General features: G+C 37.9%; 1 protein-coding gene and 2 long non-coding RNA genes across 6 annotated transcripts in view; all 3 read right to left on the bottom strand.

Moving 5' to 3' along the window:
- The window catches only part of LOC121259519 (diphthine--ammonia ligase), a 50,490-nt gene that overhangs the window by 4,907 nt on the left and 27,982 nt on the right, over positions 1–17,601 (bottom strand). The window lies entirely within an intron of this gene.
- Positions 6,315–6,869, bottom strand: LOC121259520. Its single transcript, XR_005939598.1, has 2 exons — positions 6,629–6,869; positions 6,315–6,598 (listed from the first exon to the last, which is right to left on the bottom strand). It is a non-coding gene; the product is annotated as an uncharacterized LOC121259520 (long non-coding RNA).
- LOC121259521 lies at positions 10,871–13,612 on the bottom strand. Its single transcript, XR_005939599.1, has 2 exons — positions 12,066–13,612; positions 10,871–12,030 (listed from the first exon to the last, which is right to left on the bottom strand). It is a non-coding gene; the product is annotated as an uncharacterized LOC121259521 (long non-coding RNA).

Raw genomic sequence — 17,601 nt, 5'->3', positions numbered from 1 at the left:
TCTTTAATCGGTAAACAAGATTTTATTGATCATAAGAATAGACAAGAGCCCAAGTATGCGGGACATATACAAACGCAACGCCTAAGCGTGCTAGTTTAGTGATACAAGGAATTTATGAAATGTCATGCCATGAAAATCAATTATAATCGACCAATGGAATAAAGAATTGAAAAATAAATTTCTAAGCTCATCCATTGGCTGCTCTTGATCATCAGAACTTTCATTTCTTTGCCAACAAATACACCATCATAAACATATTGGAATCATCTTCCATATCGATGCAATCTGAGAGTTGCCCCGAATGCCTCCCCAAGAAGCTAGGAGGCCAAATTACCCTTCTCAGCATCACCCAAGCTAATCTCATCTGAGCAAAGACTTCATTCCACAATGTCATGGCAATCTCACAATGGAATAGTAGATGGTCAACAAACTCTCCGCTCTTTTTTGCACATACAACAAGAATCTATGACTATGATTCGGCATTTCCTTAAGTTGTCTAGAGTAAGGATCTTCCCCTAGGAAGCCGTCCATACAAAAAGTTCCCTTTAGGGGTGCTTTGTCTTCCAAATACTCTTCCATGGGAATGGATTTGTATTGTGTTTTTTGAAATGCAACCATGAACATGTTTTATAAATAAAAAGCTCATTCCTTATATCATGTTTTTAAAGTATTATTATATGTAAAGCCTATTCATTCATTGCCCTAGTTGTGAACCCTTCTAAAGTACATAAATGTAAATGAATGAGTTTAATTGCATGAATGATATGAATGTTGTTATTATTATTATTATTATTTGTTGTTAAATGAATGAAAGAAAAGAAATGGAAAAGTTATTGCATGACAGAATGACTGATGAATGATAAAGGATGACAGATTATGGTCCCAGAGATTAAGGGGTGGATGACAACACCACGAGTAGCTCATTAGCAGTGCACCTAATGAGAACAATCTCTTCCAACGGTTTAACAGGATCTCATTCTAGGTGTACAGGTAGGATCATGATCGTCGAGATTGCTACAAGTAATTGTGTGTGATGACAGATGTCGGATATAACAATTATGACGGATATAAGATGACAGATGTAATGTTAATGAATGAATGATTGATGGATGTTTATGTTTTAAGTATGGTAATGATGCTTTTAAAAAGTAAGCCTGTAGTAAGTGTTGGACGACTCAGGGGTGGTTTGTATTCGGAAGTCATTCCAAGTCATCTCAACTCATTTCAACTCATCTCACTACTATTTACTACTATTCATCAACTTTAACTCACAAATTTCACTACTATTCACAACACATCTCACTACTATTCACAACCCATCCCAACTCATCTCAACTCATCTTCGAATCCAAACGACACCTCAATCAGAATGTATTTTAGGGAGTTTGTTGTAAATTTGTGAATATCTGAGGGGAGTTTTTTAGGAGATTTATCTTTTCCTTTTAGGAGTTATTTCTTTCCTTATCTATTTCTTTCCTTATCAATTAGTTATCAATTAGTTATTTTTTTAGCATTTGTTAGAATTATTCCATGCATGGAGTATTTGTTGGAATTTTAATTCTTTGCTTAATACAGTTTTAATTTTGAGTAAATGATACACATATAATCATTTTTACAATCTTTTATACAATCCTATTTTAAATTGATGATATTTTTGTAAAACGATGTTATTTTTATAAGTTAATTTTATAAAAATATCTCTTATTTAAAACAGAATTGTGTAAAGAATTACAAAAAAAATTACAAGTATATAACTTTCTTTTAATTTTAGTTAATCTTATCTTATTTAGGTAAGAAAAAAGACCCAACCTGAGGAGGTTGTTGCAGTGCAGCTTAAAAAGCCGATTCAGTTAGGTTAAGGTGCCTGTCTGATTCCCAAAATAGACCCTGTGGGCCTCTTTTAGGGGGACAAATGGAATCCCCATTATTACAAACTTGCAATTGGAGCATCACAGGCATATAAACTAGCTAAGCTGCTTTTAGCAAAGTTTAATATTTGACGAAAAAGAAAATATATTAAACTATAAATAAACCCTTGTAAATCTATTTTCAGTATGAATGAGAAAAGTAAACTTCAGTTTCTCTAGATGGTATCAGAGACGAACCTGGGTATCTCATTCTACTGTTTTTTTTTTTTTTTTATCAAACTCTAAACCTGCCAGCAGCCATAGCCTTTAAACTCTAGGCCTTATTACCATTTCTCTACTTTGTTCACTTCCATAATCCCTTTCTTTCATCATGTCCGATACATCCAAACCCTCTTCCTTGATCAAGATAAACACTGATCACAAACCTACCCATACCGAGCCTCATTCTGTCCAGATTACAAATATTTGTATCAATGAAGCCAATTACTTGTGGTGGTCACAGTCGGTGCGAATGTATATTCGAGGGAGGGGGAAAATTGGATACCTTACTAGTGAAATCAAGACGCCTGCCAAAACAGATGCATCATATTCTACATGGGATGCTGAAAATTCCATGATTATGTCATGGCTCGTGAACTCCATGGATGAAGAGATTAGTGCCAACTACATGTGCTACTCCAACTGCTAAGGAACTCTGGGATAATGTTAAACAGATGTATTCTGACCTTGGAAATTATTCACAGATCTATGAGTTGCAGCAAAAAATTGGAAAGACCCAACAAGGGGAAGATAGTGTTACGAAATACTTTAATGTCCTTAAGGGGCTGTGGCAAGTCTTGGATCTGTTCAACGAGTATGAATGGAAGAGCCCTGATGACTGCAACCACAACAAAAAGATGGCGGAAAATGCAAGAATATTTAAAATCTTGGCTGGACTCAATGACAAGTTTGATGAAGTTAGAGGGAGAATTCTGAGTAGACTACTCAGCCTTTGCCTCCAATTGGAGAGGTATTTTCTGAAGTACGACGTGAAGATTGTCGTCGGAATGTCATGCTGAAACGGAAGGGAACTGATGGAGCAGTGGAGAACTCGGCTTTGACTGCTACTAATTCCAATAATTCAACTACGGTTGCTGCAGCTAATGCCTCTGCACAGGGGCCATACTCTACTCAAAGGAAGTATGGGGAAAAACCTCAAGTATGGTGTGATTATTGTAATAAGCCACACCACTCACAGAGAAACTTGCTGGAAACTCCATGGAAAACCAGCAAACTGGAAGAGCAGCAAATCTAGAGGCAGTCACACCAACCCTAAAGCAAATGAAGCAAAGACCAACTTTCTTAATTCAGATCAGGTGGATCATCACTTTCAACTGCTAAAACTAATCCAATATCTGGTACTTCTACTGGTTCCTTGGCCCAAACAGGTAATATTCATAGTGCTTATTCGACTTGTTCAACTCAAGTACCATGGATCATCGATTCAGGTGCATCTGACCATATGACTAGTCTCCCTCAATTATTTCATTCTTATTGTCCTTGTTTGAGTAATAAACAAGTAAGCATTGCTGATAGAAGTTTTTCACCAATAGTAGGCATAGGTTCCATTAGAATTTCCGAAAGAATTGATTTAAAATCTGTTCTTCATGTTCCTAAGTTTACTTGCAATCTTTTGTTTGTCAGTAAATTATCCTGCGATTCTAACTGTCGAGTCATATTTTTTTATTCTCATTGTGAATTTCAGGACCAGAGCACAGGAATGAAAATTGGCATTGCTAGGATGATCGATAGCCTTTATTATTTTGATGATACTATATTCAACAATAAACAAGTATTATTTTGATGATACTATATTCAACAATAAACAAGCTCATGGCCTGAGCTGTAGCTCTAGTTCTATTGCTGTACATGATCAAATAATGCTTTGGCATCTTAGACTAGGACATCCTAATTTTTCTTATTTAAAATATTTGTTTCCTAGGTTGCTTAAGGATTTGGATTGTAATTCCTTTCATTGTGAAACTTGTGTTTTATCAAAAAGTCTTCAAGTTTCCTATAATTTGAAAACATATCGTGCATCGAAACCTTTTTATTTAATTCATAGTGATGTTTGGGGTCCTTCGAAGGTTACTACCGCATCTGGAAAGAAATGGTTTGTAACATTTATAGATGACCACACTCGCCTTTGCTGAATATACCCGATGAGTGAAAAATCTGATGTTGCAAAATTATTCGAAGATTTTTATCATATGATCGAAAATCAATTTCAAACCAAAATAAGTATTCTTCATACGGATAATGGTACATAATACTTTAACCAATACTTGAGAATTTTTTTGAAAGAAAATGGTATTCAACATCAATCTACTAGTTGGGATACGCCGCAACAAAATAGTATCGCGGAAAGAAAAAACCGTCATTTACTTGAGGTTGCACGGGCTATAATGTTTTCGATGCATATTCCAAAATATTTGTGGGGAGATGCCATTTTAACTTGCATATTATCTCATTAATAGAATGCCTACCTGTGTTTTAAAATTTGCAACACCTTTATCTTGCCTAAAAAATTCTTTTCCTGATAATAGAGTAGTCTCAAATCTACCCCTAAAAGTTTTTGGATGGATGGTTTTTGTTCATATACCATCTCACCTTTGGTCTAAGCTTGACCCTCAGGCTGAAAAATGTGTTTTTCTTGGTTATGCTCCAAATAAAAAAGCATACGAATGTTTGAAACCAAAAACAAACAAAATTCATGAGTATTGTTTTTGTTGAAAAACAATCTCATTTTAACCCAACTTATCTTCAGGGGGAGAGAGAGAGTGAAGATCAATTTTGGCAAACTTCCAGCCCTCTACCTAATACTTTTCTTGACATATCTCATCCATTAAATACTCAGGAAACTGAAATTTTAAATAAAGAACACACAGGAAACTCTAATCTTCCTGTACAAAGTATAAGTGAATAACAAACAGTGGGACAAAAGCTACAAGATGATCCTACTCCATCCGAGCTTCGTGTTTATACTAGAAGAAGGTATCATTACAATAATAAAGATCATCAGCCTACAATTCCAGAGCAAGGTCAATCATCATCTCCAAAATATGGTCATCTGAAATTCCAGCCTACAATTCCTGGTAATCTTTCTTCTACTATATTTCCTAGTTATAAACCTGCAAACTTTGATGAACCGATAGCCATTAGGAAAAGAATTAGAACCTGTACCACACATCCTATTGCTAAATTTCTGTCCTATCATAGACTTTCTAATAATCATAAGGTCTTTACATCCAATATTTCTCACCTATTTGTTCCAAGGAACATTCATGAAGAACTAGATCATCCAGATAGGAAATTAGCAGTTCTTGAAGAGATGAATGCACTCCAAAAGAATGGGACTTGGGAGATTGTTGATTTACCTAAGGAGAAGAAGTGTGTAGGATGTAAGTGGGTGTTTACGGCTGATGGCAGTGTAGAAAGATACAAGGCGAGACTTGTAGCCAAGGGATTCACACAAACCTATGGAATTGACTACCAAGAAACTTTTGCTCATGTGACAAAGATAAACCCAATCCGAGTGTTACTGTCTTTGGCTGTACATTTTAATTGGTCCTTGCACCAGTTAGATGTAAAGAATGCCTTCTTAAATGGAAATCTAGAGGAGGAAGTTTTTATGGAGTTACCACCAGGTTTTGAAGGTAAACTTTTTTTTTTATAAGTAATAATATTATGTATATATATCAATAGGAGTAACCAAGTACACTAGACGTATACAAGAAAAACACCTAGCCCATACAAGAAAGCCCATACTGACCCAAAAGCCCATGAAAACCTACCCAAAATACACCAAACCCAAATTGGAAAACTATCATTACACCTCCCCGATCCCATCCCCTAGATTCCTTAAAACTAATCATCAACCCGAACATCACAAAGCCCTCCCTTTACCCTTCCCTCGACTTGAGCTACCTCCCTTAGTAGCGTAGTTGATTGTCCATGAAAGATTCTTCAACTCCTTGCTTTTCTTAAACTTAGATTTGGTTTCAAGCGCGTAGCTCGCCTCGATTGCAGTGAGTAGTGTTTTAAATTAGTCTTCATATTCTCCCTGTTCTCCATATGAAAGTCCCAGGGTATGTAGAAACCCGTTATCTTTATTCAGAATCCAATCAGATGTTGACCCCGCTATATCGTTGATTGGAGGAAGAGAAACCAGGGGAACGACATTATCCCCGCTTCCCGCCCAATGGTTGCTCAACATCTATATGGTTGTTGTCCCCTCCATCTGTTACCATTACAAATTTCTCCCCTCCATCAACATTGTGTGTATTAGCTCCACCCCTCGACGATCCTTGCCGTGCTGCTTCCTCAAGAGGGGAAGCACTACCTTCAAAAATACTCGAGACCTTGGAGGGACCCCCATCTTCAACTACAAAATACTCGACTGTATCTTCCAAAATACTCGAGACCTTGGAGGGACCCCCATCTTCAACTACAAATGAACCCTGGACAAAAGGACCAACTTCATCTGCAACTGGTGCCTGAGACCCTACAGCTCCCTCAGAAGGCATAGTGACATTGGCATGAACAAAGATGCCAGCGTCCAACGACCCTATCGTCGACACACCCTTTGCTTGCACACTTTCCGGCACACTTGGTAGCACACTTGTACCCACAACTAGGTCCAGCCCCTTATCCACTTTAATCATTAGATCTCTCACATAATCCATAACTCCCTTCAATTGGGATTTGACACCCCACAAGACTCCCTCCAACTCACCCAATGTCACCTGAGATCTTTTGTCTCCTACAAGTGCATTGCCCTTTCTTTCTACCGCTGAGCTGATCTCGGCCTGACTACCCGCCAGTGACCTCAACACCGCTGCGTACGAAGCACATTTGATTGAGGAAGGCCTTCCCACTGTTTTTCCATCAACAAACTCTCCACTTCTCGTAGTGGCTTTGGATTCAGTGACACTTAGAATGGATTGCAGAAAGCCTTTCCATCCACTGCCATTTGAAGGTAAACTTGATAGAGAAAAAGAGTGCAAATTGAAAAAGTCATTGTATGGACTCAAGCAATCCCCTAGAGCTTGGTTTGAACGCTTTGGGAGGGCTGTAAAGTGTCATGGTTACATTTTGTTTTTTGATACGTAAGAGTCATGGTTACATTCAAGGTCGAGCTTATCACAATATATTCTACAAGCACTCAAGTGAAGGGAAAGTTGTTGTTTGAATTGTCTATGTTGATGACATTATTTTGACAGGAAATGACAGCAGTGAAATTGAAAGATTAAAGAATGTGCTTGCTAATGACTTTGAGATCAAAGACTTGGGCAGCTTGAAGTATTTTCTTGATATGGAATTTGCAAGGTCTAAGAGAGATATTTTTGTTTCACAAAGGAAATATATACTTGACTTGCTTGGGAAAACAGGTTTATTAGGGTGTAAGGCTGCAGAGACACCCATAGAACCGAATCTAAAGTTACAACCTGCCAAGCCTGAAAAAGTCACTAACAAAGATCAGCTTCAAAGACTGGTTTGAAGACGGATTTATCTCTCACATTCACGCCCTGACATAGCTTTTGCAGTTAGTATGGAAAGTCAATTTATGCACTCACCTGGACCTGACCACTTTGATGTAGTGTATAGAATTCTAAGGTACTTAAAGGGAACTCCAGGTAAAGGTTCATTGTTTGGAGACCATGGACATCTACAAGTTGAAATGTAAATTGATGCAGATTGGGCTGGGAGTATAACATATAGAAGATCAACGTCTGGCTATTGTGCTTTTGCTAGAGGAAACCTAGTTACATGGTGGAGCAAAAAGCAAAATGTGGTGGCTAGGAGTAGTGCATAAGCTGAATTTAGGGTTGTTGCCCATGGGATCTGTGAAGTGTTATGGATTAAAAGATTAATTGAAGAATTGAGGGTTGAAAATTCACTACCTATGAGATTATATTGTGATAATAAAGCTACCATAGTCATTGCTCACAATCTGGAAATTTGAGGTTTACAGAAATTTCTGTGGTGGATTTGAGGTTTACGGAAATTTCTGTGATGGATTTGTGGCTTTAGGCAGTTCTCTTTTTTGGTTCTCGGCATTTTCAATTTTTGGTGCTCCGTAGATACCTAAGGTATTCTTCTTGGCTGTTTTTTTTTATGAGCATCATGTCTTCAGACTCTTTTGCTGTGAAATTCAAGGGTAAGAATTATTCTGCCTGGGAATTTCAATTTCACTTATTTGTCTTGGGGAAAGAATTATGGGGTCATATAGATGGTAGTGATCCCGCTCCTACTGAGCTTTCTAAATTGGCTCAGTGGAAAATCAAAGATGCTAGGGTGATGACATGGATTTTAGGCTCTGTTGATCCTCTTATTATTCTTAATCTAAGGCCATATAAGACTGCTAAAACTATGTGGGAATACTTAAGGGAAGTGTATAATCAGGACAATTCTGCTCTGCGTTTTCAGTTGGAGTACGAGATCTCCAGTTACACTCAGGGTGATCTCTCCATTCAAGATTATTTTTCTGGGTTTAATAATCTCTTGGGAGAATTTACTGACATGATTTATGCCAAGGTACTGGAAGAATCTCTCTCTGTTGTGCCGGAAGTTCATGAACAAAGCAAACGAGATCAATTTTTAATGAAGTTACAACCTGAATTTGAGGTCACTCGCTCCAACTTGATGAATCGTGCTCCATTGCCTTCTTTGAACGTTTGTTTTGGGGATTTACTTCGTGAGGAGCAGCGTCTTGCCACACAAGCCACTTATCAGCAAGACAAAATGTTACCAAATGCAGTGGCTTATGCGGCTCATGGGAAAGGCAAGGGACGCGACATGAGGAAAGTTCAATGTTTCGGCTGCAAGGAATATGGTCATATTGCTACTCACTGTGCAAGGAAATCTTGCAATTACTGTAAGAAGCCAGGGCATATTATCAAAGAATGTCCTATACGTCCCCAGAATCATCAGGCTAACGCTTATCAGGCCACTGTGAGTCCATCTACTTCCGCTAACTCTGCTATTGTTGGTGATTCATCTGCTCTTACTCCTGAGATGATGATTTCAGCATTTTCAGCATTATGGCTGCAAGGTAACGGTTCACTTCCATCCTTATCATGGCTTGTTGATTCGGGTGCATCTAATCACATGACTAGTTCTTCTGATACACTAAGCAATGTTCGGACTTATAATGGCTCGTCGCACATTTAGATTGCTAACGGTAGTCAGTTACCTATTCATGTTAGAAATGTTTTTGTATCTTCTGAGCTTTCCACTAGTCTTATATCAGTAGGTCAGTTGGTTGATAACAACTATGATGTTCGTTTTTCTCGTGATGGTTGTTTTGTGCAGGATCAGGTGTCGGGGAAGATACTCGCGAAGGGGCCTAAAGTTGGACGTTTATTTCCTCTGCATTTTTCCATTCATGTTGTTCTTTCATTTTCTTGTAATACTGTAAACAATAAGAGTGAAGTATGGCACAAACCGTTGGGTCTTCCTAATTCTGTTGTTTTATCTCATTTAATAAACTCTGGTTTGTTGGGCAATAAAGATCAATTTTCTTCTCATCTCTCTTTTGATTGCTCCACATGCAAATTAGGTAAAAGTAAATCTCTTTCTTTTCCCTCTCATGGTAGTCATGCTGAAAGTTGTTTCAATTTGATTCATAGTGATGTGTGGAGAATTTCTCATGTTATCACATGCGAATTATAAATATTTTGTTACTTTCATTGATGATTATACTAAGTATACTTGGATTTATTTTCTTCATTCTAAATTGGAGGTCTTTTATGTTTTCCAACAATTCATCACCTATGCTGAGACTCAATTTTCTTCCATAATCAAAATTCTAAGGTCTGATTCCGGTGGTGAATATATGTCTCGTGAGTTTCATGATTTTCTCCAACAAAAAGGCATTGTTTCTCAGCGGTTTTATCCTTGTACACCTCAACAAACTGGTGTCGTTGAACGTAAAAATAGACATTTGTTGGATGTTGTTCGTACTTTATTGCTCCACTCATCTATTCCACCTATATTTTGGGTCGAAGCATTATCTACAGCAATTTATTTAATTAATAGATTGTCGTCCAGTGTCTTGAATTTTGAAACTCCTTACTTTCGTCTTTATCATCAGCATCCTTGTTATCTTGATATGCATATTTTTGGTTGTGTTTGTTTTGTTCATTTGTCATCCAATGAACGTCATAAGTTATCTGTTCAATCTGTTAAGTACGTTTTTATGGGTTAAAGTGTTTCACACAAAGGCTATGTTTGCTATGATCCATGCACTCACAGATTTCGCATTTCCCGTCATGCTGTCTTCTTTGAAAATCAGTCGTTCTTTTCTTCTCATGTTGAGTCTTTGCATGTTTTGCCGCATTTTGATGACTTGACTCCTCCTCTTAACCGATTCAAACCTGGACGTGTATATGAACAACGACGACCCACATTGCCCCTTTCTGAGCCTAATCCATCATCTGAGCCTGCTCAAACTGTATCTTCTACTGGTGATCCAGACAACCCCACAGTTCCTCGACGTTCAACCAGAGTGTCTCGTCCACCGGATCGGTATGGTTTCTCACATACCTCTTCATGTTACTTTGTCTTCCATTCCCATTCCATCAAGTTATTCCGAGGCGGCTAAACATAACTGTTGACGTGAGGTGATGGCCGAAGAGCTTCGGGCTCTTTAGGATAATCATACATGGGATGTTGTCCCTTGTCCTCCTAAGGATAAAGTCATTGGTTGCAAATGGGTTTATTCTATCAAGCTGCATCTGACAGGACTCTGGATCAGTATAAGGCACGGTTGGTTGCACTTGGCAATAGGCAAGAGTATGGGGAGGAGACTTTTGCTCCGGTTGCCAAGACAACTACGGTGAGGACTGTCCTTTCTGTTGCTGCATACCAAGGTTGGCCTCTTTATCAAATGGATGTCAAAAATGCATTTCTTCATGGTGATCTCAAAGAAGAGATATACATGACCATTCTACCTGGTTTGCCATCCTCTTCTTCCTTGGATGTCTGTAAGTTGAGACGCTCGTTATATGAGCTGAAACAAGCTCCCCGAGCATGGTTTGATAAATTCCGATCCACCTTACTTTAGTTTTCTTTTAAGCAGAGTCAATATGACTCTCTTCTATTTCTCTGCGAGACATCTACTGGCATTGTTCTTCTTTTGGTTTATGTTGATGATATTGTTATTACTGGGACGGATTCCGCCTTGATCACCCAACTGCAGCAGCATCTTCAAGCCTCATTTCATATGAAGGATCTTGGTCCTCTTACGTACTCTTGGGGTCAGAAGTTCATACTGATCCATCTAGAATTTTTTGAATCAGCATAAATACACTCAGGATTTGATTACTTTGGCTAGCCTTCAAGATACTTCTTCTGTGGATACTCCTCTGGAAGTAAACACAAAGTATCGTCGGGAGGAGGGTGATCTCCTTTCCGACCCTACTATGTATCGACAGTTAGTGGGTAGCCTGAACTATTTGACTATTACTCGACTTGATATTTCATTTGCTATCCAGCAGATTAGTCAATTCATGCAGGCTCCACGTCATCTACATTTAGCTGCTGTTCGTCATATCATTCGATATCTTCGAGGATCACCTAGCCGTGGCCTATTCTTCCCTACTGGGACTTCTCTTCGCCTTGTGGCTTATAGTGATGTTAATTGGGCAGGATGTCCTACCCTAATATGCGACGATCTATTACGGGTTGGTGCATGTTTCTTGGTGACTCTTTGATATCTAGGAAGAGTAAGAAACAGGATCGTGTTTCCAAATCTTCCACCAAGTCCAAATACCGTGCAATGTCGGCTGCTTGTTCTAAGATTCTATGGCTTCGTGGTCTTCTTGCTAAGCTTGGTTGTGTTCAGTCCGATCCTACTCCTCTCCATGCTGACAACACTAGTGTCATTCAAATTGCCGCAAATCCTTTTCTCATGAACATACAAAACACATCAAGGTGGACTGTCATTCCATTCAGGAAGTCTTGGACACTCATATCATTTCTCTTCCTCATGTTTCTACTGACCTCCAGATCACTGATATGTTTACAAAGGCCATGACATGACAACGCCATCAGTTTCATGTAGGCAAATTGATACTTCTTGACCAACCAGCATCAGTTTGAGGGAGGATGACAGCAAGACCTTCCTTATTTAGCTTTCCTAATTGACAACAAGACCTTCCTTATTTTGCTTTCCTAATCTGTATATATATACTTCTTTACTTAGACAGATCATGTTCCTTATTTAGACAAATTATGTAAATAGTCCTAGTTTCCTTTTTTAGACAGATTTGATTGCTGTAAATTTGGTTTGATTCTAGCCTTGTATCACGCACACTTGTGCCTATAAAATGAAAGGAAATCCTCACAAAAGAGGCATTCAATCCAATTTGACAAAACACCACATTCATGTTATAAATGTTATTTTGATCATAAAATGTTATATGATAAATCATTGAGCATTCGGCTACTTGCATACATGAGATGTAAAATTTGCAAGATTTTAGCATGTTGCATAATAATATGTCATTTTTGAATGAAGCATACTACATGTTACAAAATGAGCACACGTCATGAAATATATTTTTTGTCATGATCATACCTTGAAAATATTTTGTCACGAGCCAATGCTAGGATAGGAAAATATCCTAGTGGAACTCCTTTGTTCAATCTGGAGTGATTAATAATGAAGTGGTAACCCATAAGTTGACGAATAACAGTCAACAGACTTCGAATGGGTTCTTTTTAAAGAATTCCAGAGCGAAATCGTATATGGCATCTAACGTTGGTGGGTGCATATGTTAGAAATGTTTATGATCAATGCATTGAATGTTATATCTGCGCAGCTCTAAAGATGTCATCTTAACCTAAGTTACGGTCTCATGGTGCAAAATGGGGGAACCGTGATGTTACCATATGTTAATGATGGCTCTAACATAATATATGTTTTGAAAAGATGAAATATAAAATGTTCTCCGTAAAAAAATGTGCATTAAAGTTTTCTGAAAGATATTAAGGAATCTGGATGGAAGACAAATACATTTTTTTTCTGCTATCATGCATGCATCTCATGCTTATCATTAGTCATGTATATCTTTGTATACGTTGGTTGTTTAACTTACTGAGAATTCAAGTAATCTCACTATGGTAGTTTCACGGGGGGAATGGTAGAAGTTGTGTTAGGACCAAATATTGATCAAGATGGTGATGAACTTCACCCTTGGGCTTCAGATGATTGAGAACGAGCCCGACCCCGACCACAAGATGGAGTTAATAGTAATGTTCTTAGAGATGGTCCTGTCCACCATGGAGCGTATTAGATAAATGATTTGAGTTTCCTTTTTATGAAACCCCTATGAAGTTATCTGTAATAAGGAGATTCTATCTCCCGGGTTTCTGTTGAGCTTATGTCTTACTATTTGGACCTCTGTTAAGTAGGCTCTATCTATGTTTAATTTGAATGTTGGGATGTTTAGTTCGTTCTGGCACAAAAAATTTTACAAGTCACCATTTTTCCGCTGCTATTATTGCATACTGCTAATTGCATACTAGGTTGCATTGCATATTATCTATCATGAACAACAGTATGTAACCATGTGTTGCATGTCCCGATGCTCTAACTTTCCGTTCCATACCAAGTGGAGGTTGGGAGTTTCACAAAGCACAATGAAACATACTAATAGTGGCTAAACTGTCCATTCCATCATGTTAGCAACTACTCCATCTTTAAAGGCATCACTAGGAGTGTAAATTTAAACCGAAAAACCGGACCGGACCGAACCGGACCGGACCGGTTGGTCCGGTTTTGAACCGGTCCGGTCCGGAACCGGTTCCTATATTATGAAAACCGGCCGGAACCGGTCCGGTTTCGGTTCCGTAGTTTCTGGAACCGGACCGGACCGAACCGGACCGGTTGGAAAAAATACATATATAAAAATTAATTTTATATATTATACAAAATATTTATATATATAAGTTTTATATATAATATATAATTACATATTAAATTTTTATATATAATATATAATTATATATCATATATGAAATAACTTCATATTATAATTTATAAAGTATAACATAAAATGTTAATCTTAAATATGAACATTTGTAATTTTTTGATCATATGTTATTAATATAATTATATATAAGATAATTTTATTATAATTTATAAAATAAAAGTTTAATCTTAAAGATGAAAATTTCATTGATCATATGCTTTAAACGTAATATATATATATATTAAATTATTAATAACATTTTATTATAAGAAGTAATAATTTCTTATATATTTTTTACATTTTAAAAAAAACCGGACCGGACCGGACCGGAAACCGGTAAAACCGGATGTACCGGTTTAGGAGGGTAGCCGGGGCGTAATCGGTTTTGAAAAATGAAAAACCGGTACATACCGGTTCGGTTCTAGATTTTATCCAAAACCGGACCGGACCGGACCGGACCCGTTACACCCCTAGGCATCACCCACCCCAGAAGACCCATTTACTGCAAAAAACACCAACCTCCCCCCATACTCCCATATTTCATGTCTATTAAAACCTTCCATAGGCTCTCCTTCACAGGCAGCCCGCCAAAGCCACTTCCCCCTCCTCCCCCCATAAGAGCCAGTAAAAAGAGCATTAATAGTCTCGCACTTGGCCCACCATCTTCGACTGATGTGTGCACCTTAGCCCATTTCACAAGATGGACCTTGATATCTTCCCCCATCCTTCCCCACAAAAAATTTGGTGGCCACTCCCGCAAGAAGTGGAAAAAGAGACATAATAGGTGGGCAAGTTGGCATGTGCTTTAAATCAAAGTAATTCTTCCAACCATAGAAAAATATAACTGCTTAAAACCCGCTAGCCGCCTCTCCACATTTTCAATAATGCAATCCCATATAGCTTTGGTTTTGAAGGGAGCTCCCAAGGGAAACCCAAGATATGTCATGGGAAAGTTGAGATCCTACACCCAAAGATATCTGCCAAACTAGATACATTCCCTACATCACCGAGAGCAATTAATTATAACTTTGCCAAGTTTAGCTTCAACCTAGATATTGCTTGAAAGCATAGCTGTAAATGTGTAGGTGGTCACGATTGGCCTTACAAAATAAAGTGTTGTTAGTAAATAGCAAATTAGATATTTTGAGCCTAAATCCATTCATCGAGCCCACAAAAAAACCCGACAATAAGCCCCTATGCTCCATAGCAAAGATAATCCTACTCAAAGCCTCCATGACAATAATAACAAAGAGTAGAGCTGCAGAGGATCTCCTTGACGTATGCGACAGGAACTGCTGGACAAACCCATGGGGACACCTTTCACTAGTGTTGAGAACCTAACTGAGGAGATAAAATGTTTTATTCACCCACAACATCTCTCCTCGAGCCCACATCTTTTCAAGAAGTAAAGTAAAAACCCCAATTTACATGATTGTTTGCATTTCAATATCCAAATTACAAATCACCCCTGGCCTGCCAGATCTCAACCTGCTATCCAGGCATTCACTTGCAATCATAACGTTTGACAAAGGCATTTTGAGAGTTAAGGATGATCTTCGATAGCACTCATTTTACTCTATTGGCTAGGGCTTCAACAATAATCCTATAAATACCATCCACAAGACTAATGGGTATAAATCTTTTAACTCAATCGCTTTTGGCTCCCAGCACCTCATCCCCACCCACATCCTTGACCATCCACTTCCACTTGCTAGGAGGGCATATTGACATCACCACCACTCAGCCACCACCACCAACTAAAAATCACAAAAAATCGCAAATCCATCCAACAACTGCACAATATCGACAAAAAACTGAGATCTATGCACAAATTTGTAGATCTGTGCGAAACACAAGGACCCACGACCGTGGGTCCAAAACTCACAAACTCGTAGCAACGGTCATGGGTCTGAAACTCACTAATCCACAACCATGACCGTGGTTCTCTGTGCAAAGACACACGGCCGTGGCCATGGTTGTGGGTCGCAGAGACCCATGGCCAAGCTATGGTCATGCGTTGTAGACCACAACTTGGTTGTGGGTGGAGGAGAAGAAGAATAGGAGAAGAAGGGGAGGAAAAAAATAAGAAGAATAGAAAGAATAAGAATAAGAAAGACTTGTGAGGAGGTACGAGAAGAAGAGAAGAGGAGGGAGAGAAAAAAGAGGGGCAACTGGGGAAATTAAAAGAACCCACCTGCACCAGTACCCTGTGCAAGCAGGTTGCCTGCCCGTCCCCTAGTGAGGAAGGCCAGGGTGGGCAGGGGAGTCCGGGTGACCCGCTACCCACCCCTAGATAAGAGATAAGAAGGTGGCATTAAGGCTTTTCTCAAACTTGCTTTTTTGCATAGAACTGATGAAGGACCTACATAATATCTTCTTTCACCACATCCCAACAAGATTAGAAAAAGGCAATAGAATATCCATCTAGGCCCATTTAGCCATTTAGAGCTTTCACAACTTCCCAAACTTCATTTTCCTAAAAGGGATTCTCCTACTACGACACATCATCTTCTCCAATTGATGCAAAGTAAAGTCCATCCAACCTTGGCCGCCATGAGAAACGTTCTGCACTACTTGATCCCTCACCACCAATGGGTCAGTAGAAATATTACCATCAACAAGAAGTTAATGAAATTATTTCAATTATGTAGTTTTCCACCTGATGGAAATACTTTGTACATCTACCCCCTCACTAAACCACAAAGCCTTTGACTTTTGCCTCCAACTTATCTCCTTCATAAAGGTTGTTTTTCCAATTCACTAACGAGCTCAATCTTTCCTGACCTCTCTACCTCATTCATTGGCGAGACTATTCAATTATCTATAAATCTCTTAGTTCTTCACAGAGAAGTTATTTCTTCATCCCAATATCTCCAAACACCTCCTTATTCCAGACCCTTAAACCAGCTTTTAGAGCCTAAGTTTTTGTACCAAGAGAAAACAGTACTATTCTATCACCAAAATGTCTATTCCTTAAGAGCACTCTCATTGGATTAGCTAAAAGCTAAATCCATTGAGTATCAAAATATGCTCACAATGGATTAGCTAAATTTTGGAATTTAGCTACAGTGACTTTCAAAAATTTTTCCAAATTTGAAAGTTACTGTACATACATCAAATACATATTTTATTAATTATTTCTCTCACTTTCTTTCTATCACATATTTTATCACAATTGGTATATTAATTTGAGTTAGTGATATATTAATTTAATAAGAATATGATTATTAATTAATATATAATAGGTAGAATAGTAAAATATGATAAAATTAAATAAATTAATAATTAAAAAAAAATTAAATATTTTTGAAATTATTAGTTATTCATTACTATATAATAAATAAATGTATAATCTAATGTGAAGATTTGTGTGAATAACCAAAACCAAATTCATCTTATATTATTTTATTGTTATATAATGAAAAAATAGCTATTCCAATGTGGAGATTTATGTGAATGGAATAGCCAAAAGTCAAATTTCTCTTACATTCATAAAAAATGTCCTTTAACTTTAGCTAATCCAATGAGAGTGCTCTAAGTTATCCAAAATAAGGATCTTCCCCAGTGCAGCCATCCAAACAACAAAGAGAGCTGCGCTCAAGGGTGCCAAGAATCGAACTTGAAATTTATAAGTCATTGAAAAATTAATTACTTTTAAGGGAGCAAGTGTAAATATCCCTTCAATTATTGTCTTAAGGAAAACACTACTCCCACCG

This window comes from Juglans microcarpa x Juglans regia, chromosome 4D, assembly GCF_004785595.1.
Source record: "Juglans microcarpa x Juglans regia isolate MS1-56 chromosome 4D, Jm3101_v1.0, whole genome shotgun sequence".
Lineage (NCBI taxonomy): Eukaryota > Viridiplantae > Streptophyta > Magnoliopsida > Fagales > Juglandaceae > Juglans > Juglans microcarpa x Juglans regia.
Note: the sequence above shows the minus strand (reverse complement) of the source record. Positions and strands in the feature narration are given on the sequence as shown.